Here is a 10,493-nt window from a genome sequence, read left to right on the forward strand (position 1 = left end):
TGCCGCCCTCTCCACTTTCCCCTTTCCCCCTCCCTCCTCCTCCTCCCTCCTGCCTCCCCCTCCACCTCCCAACCCCACTTCCTACCTTCTTTCCAACCCCTCCCCCATCCACCTACTTCCTCAACTCCCCACCCCTCCCACCCCTGCCATTCCTCCCCCCGCGCTCCCTCCACCCCCATCCCATTTCCTCCCAACTAAAGGTGTAGCTATGGGCACCCGTATGGGTCCTAGCTATGCCTGCCTTTTTGTTGGGTTTGTGGAACAATCTATGTTCCGTGCCTATTCTGGTATCTGTCCCCCACTTTTCCTTCGCTACATCGACGACTGCATTGGCGCTGCTTCCTGCACGCATGCAGAACTCGTTGACTTTATTAACTTTGCCTCCAACTTTCACCCTGCCCTCAAGTTTACCTGGTCCATTTCTGACACCTCCCTCCCCTTTCTAGATCTTTCTGTCTCTGTCTCTGGAGACAGCTTATCCACTGATGTCTACTATAAGCCTACTGACTCTCACAACTATCTGGACTATTCCTCTTCTCACCCTGTCTCTTGCAAAAACGCCATCCCCTTCTCGCAATTCCTCCATCTCCGCCGCATCTGCTCTCAGGATGAGGCTTTTCATTCTAGGACGAGGGAGATGTCTTCATTTTTTAAAGAAAGGGGCTTCCCTTCCTCCACTATCAACTCTGCTCTTAAACGCATCTCCCCCATTTCACGTACATCTGCTCTCACTCCATCCTCCCACCACCCCACTAGGAATAGGGTTCCCCTGGTCCTCACCTACCACCCCACCAGCCTCCGGGTCCAACATATTATTCTCCGTAACTTCCGCCACCTCCAATGGGATCCCACCACTAAGCATATCTTTCCCTCCCCCCCCCTGCATTCCGCAGGGATCGCTCCCTACACAACTCCCTTGTCCATTCGTCCCCCCCATCCCTCCCCACTGATCTCCCTCCTGGCACTTACCCGTGTAAGCGGAACAAGTGCTACACATGCCCTTACACTTCCTCCCTTACCACCATTCAGGGCCCCAAACAGTCCTTCCAGGTGAGGCATCACTTCACCTGTGAGTCGACTGGGGTGATATACTGCGTCTGGTGCTCCCGATGTGGCCTTTTATATATTGGTGAGACCCGACGCAGACTGGGAGACCGCTTTGCTGAACATCTACGCTCTGTCCGTCAGAGAAAGCAGGATCTCCCAGTGGCCACACATTTTAATTCCACATCCCATTCCCATTCTGACATGTCTATCCACGGCCTCCTCTACTGTAAAGATGAAGCCACACTCAGGTTGGAGGAACAACACCTTATATTCCGTATGGGTAGCCTCCAACCTGATGGCATGAACATTGACTTCTCTAACTTCCGCTAGGCCCCACCTCCCCCTCGTACCCCATCTGTTACTCTTTTTTATGCACACATTCTTTCTCTCACTCTCCTTTTTCTCCCTCTGTCCCTCTGAATATACCTCTTGCCCATCCTCTGGTCACCCCCCCCCCGTCTTTCTTCCCGGACCTCCTGTCCCATGATCCTCTCGAATCCCCTTTTGCCTCTCACCTGTCCAGCTCTCGGCTCTATCCCTCCCCCTCCTGTCTTCTCCTATCATTTTGCATCTCCCCCTCCCCCTCCCACTTTCAAATCCCTTACTCACTCTTCCTTCAGTTAGTCCTGACGAAGGGTCTCGGCCTGAAACGTCGACTGCACCTCTTCCTATAGATGCTGTCTGGCCTGCTGCATTCACCAGCAACTTTTATGTGTGTTACACAACGTGATAGCCACTTTTCCAGTTCCACGACATACGAAATAACTCCAACAGTGATTTGCCACAGGGGTGCCTTTCTTCAGTGAACTACCACACCCAAACAAAGGGTAAATACACTCGTGGAATACATAAAGGTTTTCCCCTCACCAGAGAACCTACTGCTGTGGATTGACTATGTGACAATCACACTTTCGTATTCGAATGGAACTCAAATTCTCCCTCACGGGCTACTTACAAGAGAGTCCAAACAGTGATCTCTTTATCGCTAGGTTTCTTCTGTTTCAAACCTTCCTCTCCCTTCTTCTCTTCCTTTAAAGTCACCGAATGTGACCACGAAAAGGAGACCGTCTTCTGTGGTAAAGTTATCAACCCAGGCAAGGGTTGAAAAAACACTGATAACTCCCCACCGGTCACACCTTTTCCACACTGCGAGAGCCACTGATTGATCCTCCAAAACCCACTTTTCTGTGGACACAACAAAGCTCAGCCAGTGTCTAAAACCATGTGTCTGTCTGACAAGCAGCTGACCTGGTATTCATCTCAGCATGCTGAACACCAGCTGTCCATCAAACAACGCCGCCCTCGGTCACCATGGCAACCCACGAGCTGCTCGCTGCTTTCATTCTCCAAGTCAGTCAGTGTCCGTGTATATTCAAAACATGCTTTAGATTTCCTATAAACACCACCTCAAGGCAGGCTTCGTCCCTCTATCTCTCTGTAACAGCTCAAACAGCGTCCAAAAGTAAGTCTCATTCTCCCGACGTTTTAAAGTGGCAGTCCATTGAAAATATGAACCCTAGGGTACATAACCCCTGTATTCCATCTACCATTTTTTGCCCATTCTTCCAAATTTGTTGAAGTCCTGCTGCAATCGCATTGTTTCCTCAGCACTACCTACCTCATCACCTGTCTTCGAATCATTCGCAGACTTTGCCACAAATCATTATCTAAATCATTGACTAAAAACGTGAAAGGTGGCGTTCCAAATACTGACCCCTGAGGAACACCACTAGGCACTGGCAACCAGCCAGAACATCCTTCTTATTTGCTATTGCATCCTCCTGTCTGTCAGCCATTTCTCTATCTACGCCTGTATCTTTCCTGTAACATCATAGGAATTTATCTTGTTAAGCAGCCTCATGTGTGGCACCTTATCAAACGCCTTCAGAAAATTCAAGCAAGTCTCCTTCTCCTTTGCCCACCCTGCTTGTTGCTTCCTTGAAGAACTCTAACAGATTTGCCAGGCAAGATTTCGCTTCACAGAAACTATTCTGATTTGGACATATTTTATAATTCATCTCTCAGTTTCCAGAAATCTCATCCCTAATAATAGATGCCAGCACTTTCCCCATAACAGAGGTTAGTCTAACTGCACTATAATTTCCTTGATTTTGCCTTCCTCCCTTGTAGAAATATGGAGTGACATTTGTCATCTGCCAGTCCTCCAGGACCATGCCAGAATCGTGTGATTATTGAAAGATCATGACCAATGCATCCGTTATCTCTCCAGGAAACTGGAATCTCGTCCATCTGGTCCAGGGGACTTGTCCATCTTAAGAGTATGCTCGCACCTTTCCCTTTGTAATAGGAATGCCACTCGCTCCTGCTCCCTGACAGTCACAGACCTCTGGCACACTGCTGGTGTTTTTTTCAGTGAAGACAGATGAAAAGTACCCATTAAGTTCATCTGCCATTTCTTTGTCCCCCATTACTACCTCACCACCATCATTGTCCAGTGGTCCAATATCAACTCTCACCTCCCTTTTACTCTTTATATAACTGATAACTCACTCACTGAAGGAAACATCCTCTCCCCGGCCGCACTACCTCGGCCTTTCAGTTTCTGGTAGACGTCAATGAGATTGCCTCTGTCCTCGTTATTCCAGTCTCCAGAGAGTACAAACCCAGCACCAACAAACCTCCTCATTCGTTAACCCTTTCGTTCTAGGGTCATTCTCGTGACTTCCTCTGCATCCTCTCCAATGCCAGCTCATCGCTTCTGAGATAAGGACCCCCAAACAACTCCAAGTGCGGCCTGACCAATGCCTTAAAAACCTCAGCATTACATCCTTGCTTTTATATTCTAGACTTCCCGAAAGGAATCCAAACTCTGCATTTCCCTTCCTTACCATCGACTCACACTGCCAGTTAGCCTTTAGGGAATCCAACTGGCGGTCTCCCAAATCCCTTTGCATCTCTTTGGATAGACAGGTACTGGTTAGGGGTCGACAAAAGAAAATGTGTTCACGCGTGGCTGGTCGTGTCTAACTAATCTTATAAAGTTTTTTTTCGAGGAGGTTTCCAGGAAAGTTAATGAAGAAACAGCAGCGAGTGTTCTCCACGTGCACGTCTCAAGGTCATGGACAAGGTCCTGCATGGGCGTTTCGGCGAGTCAGTTCGGTCGCTTGGCATTCAGGGATGGTGTAGGAAATTGTACTGGACATTGGGTTTGCTAATCCAAGGAACGGGAGCAGACAGTCCTCTCTCTGAATGCAGGCCTGTGGCTAATGGTGTACCGCAGGGACTGGTGTTAGGTCCATTCGTGTTTGTCATCTCCATCAATGATCTGGATGATAATGTGTAAGTCGAATCAGCCAATTTGCGGATCCAACCGAGTTTAGGGGTGTAGTGAACAGCGGGGAAGCCTGTCAAAGCTTGCAGCGGTATCTGGGCCAGATTTGGGGGGGGGGGGTGATAAGCTGAAGAATGGCAGATGGAGTTTAATGCAGAGAAGTTTCAGTTGTTGCACTCCGAGAGGGCAGACTAGGGTAGGACATGCGCGGTGAAGGGCAGGGCACTGTAGAGTCGAGGAATCTGGGAATGCAGAATCATAATTCTTTGTAAGTGGCGTCACAGGTAGGTAGGGTCGTAAACCACGGTCATCCATCGGTCAAAGTATTGAGTACAGGAGTTGGGATGTTCTGATGACGTCGTTAAGAACCAAGTTAGAGTGCAGTTCTGCAGATTGAAAGAGTGCACCGGATATTTACAAGGATTTGCCTGGTCTTGGGGACCTGAGTCACTGTGAAGGGCTGGATAGGTGATAACGTCATTCGCTGGAGAGCGGGGGAATCGGGGGAGATTTGGTAGAAATATACAAAATGGTGTAGATTGTGTGAACGGAAGCAGGCTTTTTCCACCAAGAGTCTAGAACTAGAGGTCACGGTATGAAGGTGAAAGGTGAAATGTTTAAGGGGAGCGCGGGGCGGAACGTCTTCGCTCTGAGAGTGGTGAGAGTGAGGAACGAGCGAAGAGTGGAAGTGGTTGACACGGGGTCCATTCCAACATTTGAGAGAAATGTGGGTAGTTACGCGGCTGTGACCCGGGTGCAGGCCGATAGGACTCGGCAGACGGACCAATGTTCCTGGTTCTCCGCTGACTCGAATAAACAGGGCATTGTGTTCACGCAGCAACTGGGTCAGACTGAAGTCCTACACATCTAGGTGTAAGCAGTCCCTCCTCCCCCACCCACAGCCCAAAGACGCACTCGTTGGGAGGTTAATTGGTCGTTGTAAATTGTCCTGTGATTAAGCTGCGGTTAAATTGGGGAATGGCTGGGTGGCACGGCTTGAAGGGCGAGAGGACATAATCTACGCTATATGTTATTAAATATATCACATATATATATAGTTATACATGATTTAAACATACATGATGGTACATGATTTATATATAAAATTGTTCTTGTCATTGTAACATATATACAATCTGTCAAGTAGGGTGCCGTGCACAATCCTGATTTGATGGACACGGACGTTTGAACACGGAGGAACATCTGGTGAAGCTTCTGAAATGCCTGTTTCCCTGTCACTGCTACTGTGTGGTCCAGAATCTCCGGAGGGGAAGGCCCCGGGTCCTCGGCTTTGCCTGTTGCTCGGCGTCTGGGGTGGGGTAGAAGCGCTCGGCAGAGGATGGCGCTCAGTGCTCGGCTGGTCGGAGGCTCGAAGTTTTCGGACGGACTCAGAGTTGGCTGCGGTCGGGTGCTTCCCAGGGTGCTGCATCGGTACGTTTGTGGCGCTGGAGTTTCATGGCAGGGAGAGTTTCTCCCTTTTACCGTCTGCGCGAGATGGTGAGTCTATCGGGACTTGAGACTTTATTTACCGTGCCCACGGTCCGCTCTTATCAAATTATGGTATTGCTTTGCACTGTTGTAACTATATGTTATAATTATGTGGTTTTGTCAGTTTTAGTCTTGGTTTGTCCTGTGTTTTTGTGATATCATACCGGAGGAACATTGTATCATTTTTTAATGCATGCATTTCTAAATGACAATAAACGAAGACCGAGTATCCTCATAATCTAATCTTATCTATACGGTATCTCTGTGTTACATAATACTGCGAACATGAGCTGTAACTTCCTTGTAACCTGTATTGATTATATTGTTTGACGGCTAAATACAAGTGTATTCGTTTATTTCTGCAATAAAATGAATCTCAAAATAGCACATGGCGAAGGGGGGGGGGGACATTTTAGGCTTTTAAATTTGACCCTGACAATATGCGCTACGCCTTACATTAGGCTCAGCTTTCGTCACTGTGTTGTACCTCTGCTTCTTCACTCCCGGCCCATTCTCAACCGAACAGTCACTCTCTCGGTCTCGTTCTCTGCTCTGGGTTTGAACTCCAATGCACCCGTCCCATAGACGGGCCACTCACCCCAGAGTCACCCCGCCCCTCGCCCTGGCCCCATGTCCTCAACCCACATTTTTGATGTCGGCATCCATCCTGGGATTTATCTTAACTGCAACTGGCTGCGAAGGCCTTGAAAGCACACACTACACCCACCCCCAACCCTCACCCCGCCACTCCCCCGCGATTCCACCACCAACATCCACGCCTGAGTGGACAGCGGCCAGGTGACCCCCAGGGAACAGTAATGATCAGACTAGACGAGAAAAAGCGATTTATGGTCCACGGGAGGTTTATTTCTGCGCGTGAGCTGTCGGGGTGCCTCTGGTGCGGGCCTCGGGGTAAATGGCTCCTTCCCCGGCGAAGCCGATCTCGGTCTTTCGGGGCGAAGACACTTCCGCGCTCTGCTCCGATGTCACAAGTAACAGCAGCTGAGCTCGTTGTCGCAGAATTGACGTTCCTCTAAGTACCCGCCAGGACAGGGCGACGTGTGGCAAAATCCCGCCACTTCATCGCACTCCAGGGAGGTGGAATCTGCCATCGAAGAGGGAAAGGGTTAATGCCGGCCGCGTGTGAGGTTGGCAGCGGGAGAAAGGCGAGACTGCTGGGGTAGCCACTACCCAGCGAATCACGTGTTGGGGGGGGGGGGTCTTTGTGACCTCCACAGAAGTTCACGGCCGTACGGGTGGGAGGTCACGCTGCCCGGTCACAGGTCACGCGCAGCTCTCGAGGCGGCGCGGCCTACGGAGCGCGAGGACGGACGGAGCAGCGGCCCTAGGGTAGGACCATCCGGAATACAGTACTCCTGCATGCAGGACCGGTGGCTGGCGGCAAACCTGAGGACCAGACTGCTCGCACGGCAGCGGCCGGCGCAGGGACCGAAGGAAAGCGACGTTTTGAAAGGAAAAGATTCCTCCTGACCCAGGGCAGCGCCAAGGGAGCTCCGCGCTGGGAAAGGGGGATCGTTGCGCCAGTGGAACTGAGGAAATAGACGCGGGGGGAGCTGGGACCGCAGGCTGCCGGTCAGCAACTACGGAGGAAAGCTGCCGTTGCCTTTCGGATCGAGCGAACATACATCTCTTCCCGCGTTTGCTGCCTGACCCGTGAGAGTTTCCAGCAATTTCCTCTGCAATGTTAGTTTACCGGCGTCTGCGGAGAGTGAGACGGTATCGTGGAGGGAGGGAGCACCCTGACGAGAAAGCTGCCCTGTGGGAGCGCCGTGCAACGGGCCGGCTGCGGCTGACGGCGGGCAGAGCTGCCGGAGAGGCTGCCTTGTGTCCCTGCATGCCGCCGGAGAGGTAGCGGCGAGTGAGAGCGCCGGTAAGGGGAAGTCACCCTTTCTGCGAGGCAGGGCGCAGCCTGCTGACAGCTTGCAGCGCTCGACCGCAGACGGCTCTCTTACGTGTCGGGGCCGAGCGGCTGCTGCGTTCTGGACCGGGCGGGGCTGAGCGCAGCAGTCGGGCAAATGAGGAGCGAAATCCGGACTGTGCAATGGTCAGCGGAGGGCCTGGGCATTCTGCAGGAATGTCTTTTGCCATTCTTCGGTACAGGAGTGTAACGGAGAGCGAAACAATCCCCACTCCGGATGGGATGCAGTTTAAAATACACAATAGGGTTAAAGAACACAATAAACACAAAAACGCAATAAGTAAAAATTTTTTAAAAAGTAATCCTATAAACAACAGTGTAAAACAGTAACTGTTTCAATTTGTCTGTCTGTAGCTAATGGTCTATCTGTAAATAGACCGATTGTACGTGCATAGAGTGGCGCTGGGGGGGGGGGGAAGAGTCACACTTTCTGGGGTCACAATTACGGGGAGCCGAAGTTGAGGGTCTGCCCGAAACATCGTGGTCGGTGCGGGTGGCGCCGGCTGCGCGGTATCGAGAGGTCGGCACCCGGGCAATTCTGACGGCGCCGCGGCTCAGCCGGAGGTTGCGGCGCTGATGGAGGGCCGCACGGATCGGAGCGCCGAGCTTCGCGATGGCGAAGGGATCCCAGTGCCGTCGGAGTGGTTGTATGGAGAGAACACCGGAATTAGTACTAGTTGGGGTGGCGGGGGTCTTTGCTCCGTCGGAGCGGCGGTGCTGAGACAGAGTCGCGCGTTCAGCCGAAGCCGAAACCGGGCTGCGGCCCCAAGCGGAGGGACGGACTCACCCGACGAATGGATGCCCCCGCTGAAGAGCAGGAGGCCGAGGAGGAGGGCCAGCGCTTTCATCGCTCCGAGAGTATTCGGTCGGCTGCGACGGCGAGGTGTGTGGTTCCCCTCCCGCCCCGTTTGCTGGTATTTCTGAGCAGCCGAGCCAGGCGTGGGGCCGGTCCGTGCCCGTGGGAAAGCTGCTCCGGACGGAGCAGATTGGCGGCTGAGTCACGACGGGCGGGGAGGGGGCGGGCCAAGGCAAAGTGTCTGACCATCAGACAGGGGAGCAGATTTCGGCCATTCCGTCCATCTTTTCCCATAGGTTTCAATCGGATTCTCTCCCCCCACCATCCATTGAAACACCCAGCGAATACGGGCCCAGAGGCATCAAATGATCCTCACACGTTAACCCTTTCATTCCCGGGATAATTCGCGTGAACCTTGTCTGGACCCCCAGGAATGCCAACAACCCCTTTCCCGGATAAGGGGCCCAAAACCTGGCCTCTTATCTGAGACCCGAGTTGCGTCAGTCGATTATTTAAGGGGGGCGGGGGTGGTGGCGGCGGCCGACAATGGGGCATTTCTTCAGGGCTGGCAACACGGCTGGAGTGGAAGAACGTAAGAACATATGAAACAGGAGCAGGAGTCGGCCATCCAGCCAGTCGAACCTACCCCGCCATTCAATAAGATCATGGCTGATCTGACCACCGACTCATCTCCACTCACCTGCTTTTTCCCCATAACCCTTAATTCCCCTACTCTTAAAAAAAAATCTTTCCAGCCGTGTTTTAAATACATTTACTGAGGTAGTCTCCGGTGTTTCATTGGGCAGAGAATTCCACAGACTCACCACTCTCTGGGAAAAGCAGTTCCCCCTCATCTCAATCCTAAATCTACTCCCCTGAATCTCGAAGTTATGTCCCCCAGTTCTAGTCTCACCAGCCTGTGGAAACAAATTTCCTGCTTCTATCTTATCTATCCCTTTCATAATTTTATATCTTTCTATAAGATCTCCTCTTATTCTTCTGAATTCCAGTAAGTATAGTCTCGGGCGACTCAATCTCTCTTCATAGTCTAACAACCCCCCCCCCCACCCAGTCTCTGGAATCAACCTGGTGAACCTGCTCTGCCTCGCCTCCAAAGCCAGGTGCCGTCGGGGAAGCTGTCTTCTGTGTACCTTAAATGCGGCACCGACATGTTTGCAGATAGGGCTGTTAAACCGATCATTAACGCTATCCAGCTGGCTTGACGAGGGCGGTGGCTGGAATAAACAAGTTTTCACCCCGGGGGCTTGGGTGAAGCCCAAACTCTGGAGCCGAGATTCCCACATGCAGGAAACTGGCAAGCGAGTGTTTGAGGAAGTAACATGGCAATGGATTGAATATCGTTATTCCCCCGGGCAACAGCAGGGTTTGTTTTGGGGATCCAGAACACATGATGTGAGTCAAACATTGGGATAAACATCCGGTAACATCCTAGAAGCCGAATTGTTGCCAGCGTGGAAATGAGCTGTTGTACACAGATGGGGCAATTACGGGCGGATGGAATAACAGATGAATGCCGAAAGCCAGAGCGGTTTGTCTTTGTCTGGCGGTGTTGGTGTGTCTGTCTATATACCTGGGTGTCTATTTGTGCCTCTGTGTGTTGTTTACGTGTCTATCTCTGCCTGTATGTCCCTGTCTCTGTCTGTTTCTCTCCATATGCCTGTGCCTATTTGTTTTGTGTGAGCGGCTGTCTCTGCCTGTGTGCCTGTATCTGCCTCTGCCTGTGCGCCTGTCTCTGCCTGTGTGTCTGCGTCTGCCTGTGTGTCTGTGTCTGCCTATGTGCCTGTATCTGTCTGTGCCTCTGTGTGCATCTGTCTCTCCCTGTGTGTCTGCGTCTGCCTGTGTCTGCGTGTGTTGGGTCCGTGTCTGTCTCTGCCTGTGCGTTTCAGTGCGTGTCTCCGTATCTATCTGTG

General features: G+C 51.8%; 1 long non-coding RNA gene across 1 annotated transcript; it reads right to left on the minus strand.

Moving 5' to 3' along the window:
* Positions 1-6,668: 6,668 nt before the first annotated feature.
* LOC134342019 (uncharacterized) lies at positions 6,669-9,003 on the minus strand. The gene is made up of 2 exons (XR_010016921.1): positions 8,554-9,003; positions 6,669-6,932 (listed from the first exon to the last, which is right to left on the minus strand). It is a non-coding gene; the product is annotated as an uncharacterized LOC134342019 (long non-coding RNA).
* Positions 9,004-10,493: the final 1,490 nt, after the last annotated feature.

This window comes from Mobula hypostoma, unplaced genomic scaffold (genome assembly GCF_963921235.1).
Source record: "Mobula hypostoma unplaced genomic scaffold, sMobHyp1.1 scaffold_138, whole genome shotgun sequence".
Classification (NCBI taxonomy): domain Eukaryota; kingdom Metazoa; phylum Chordata; class Chondrichthyes; order Myliobatiformes; family Myliobatidae; genus Mobula; species Mobula hypostoma.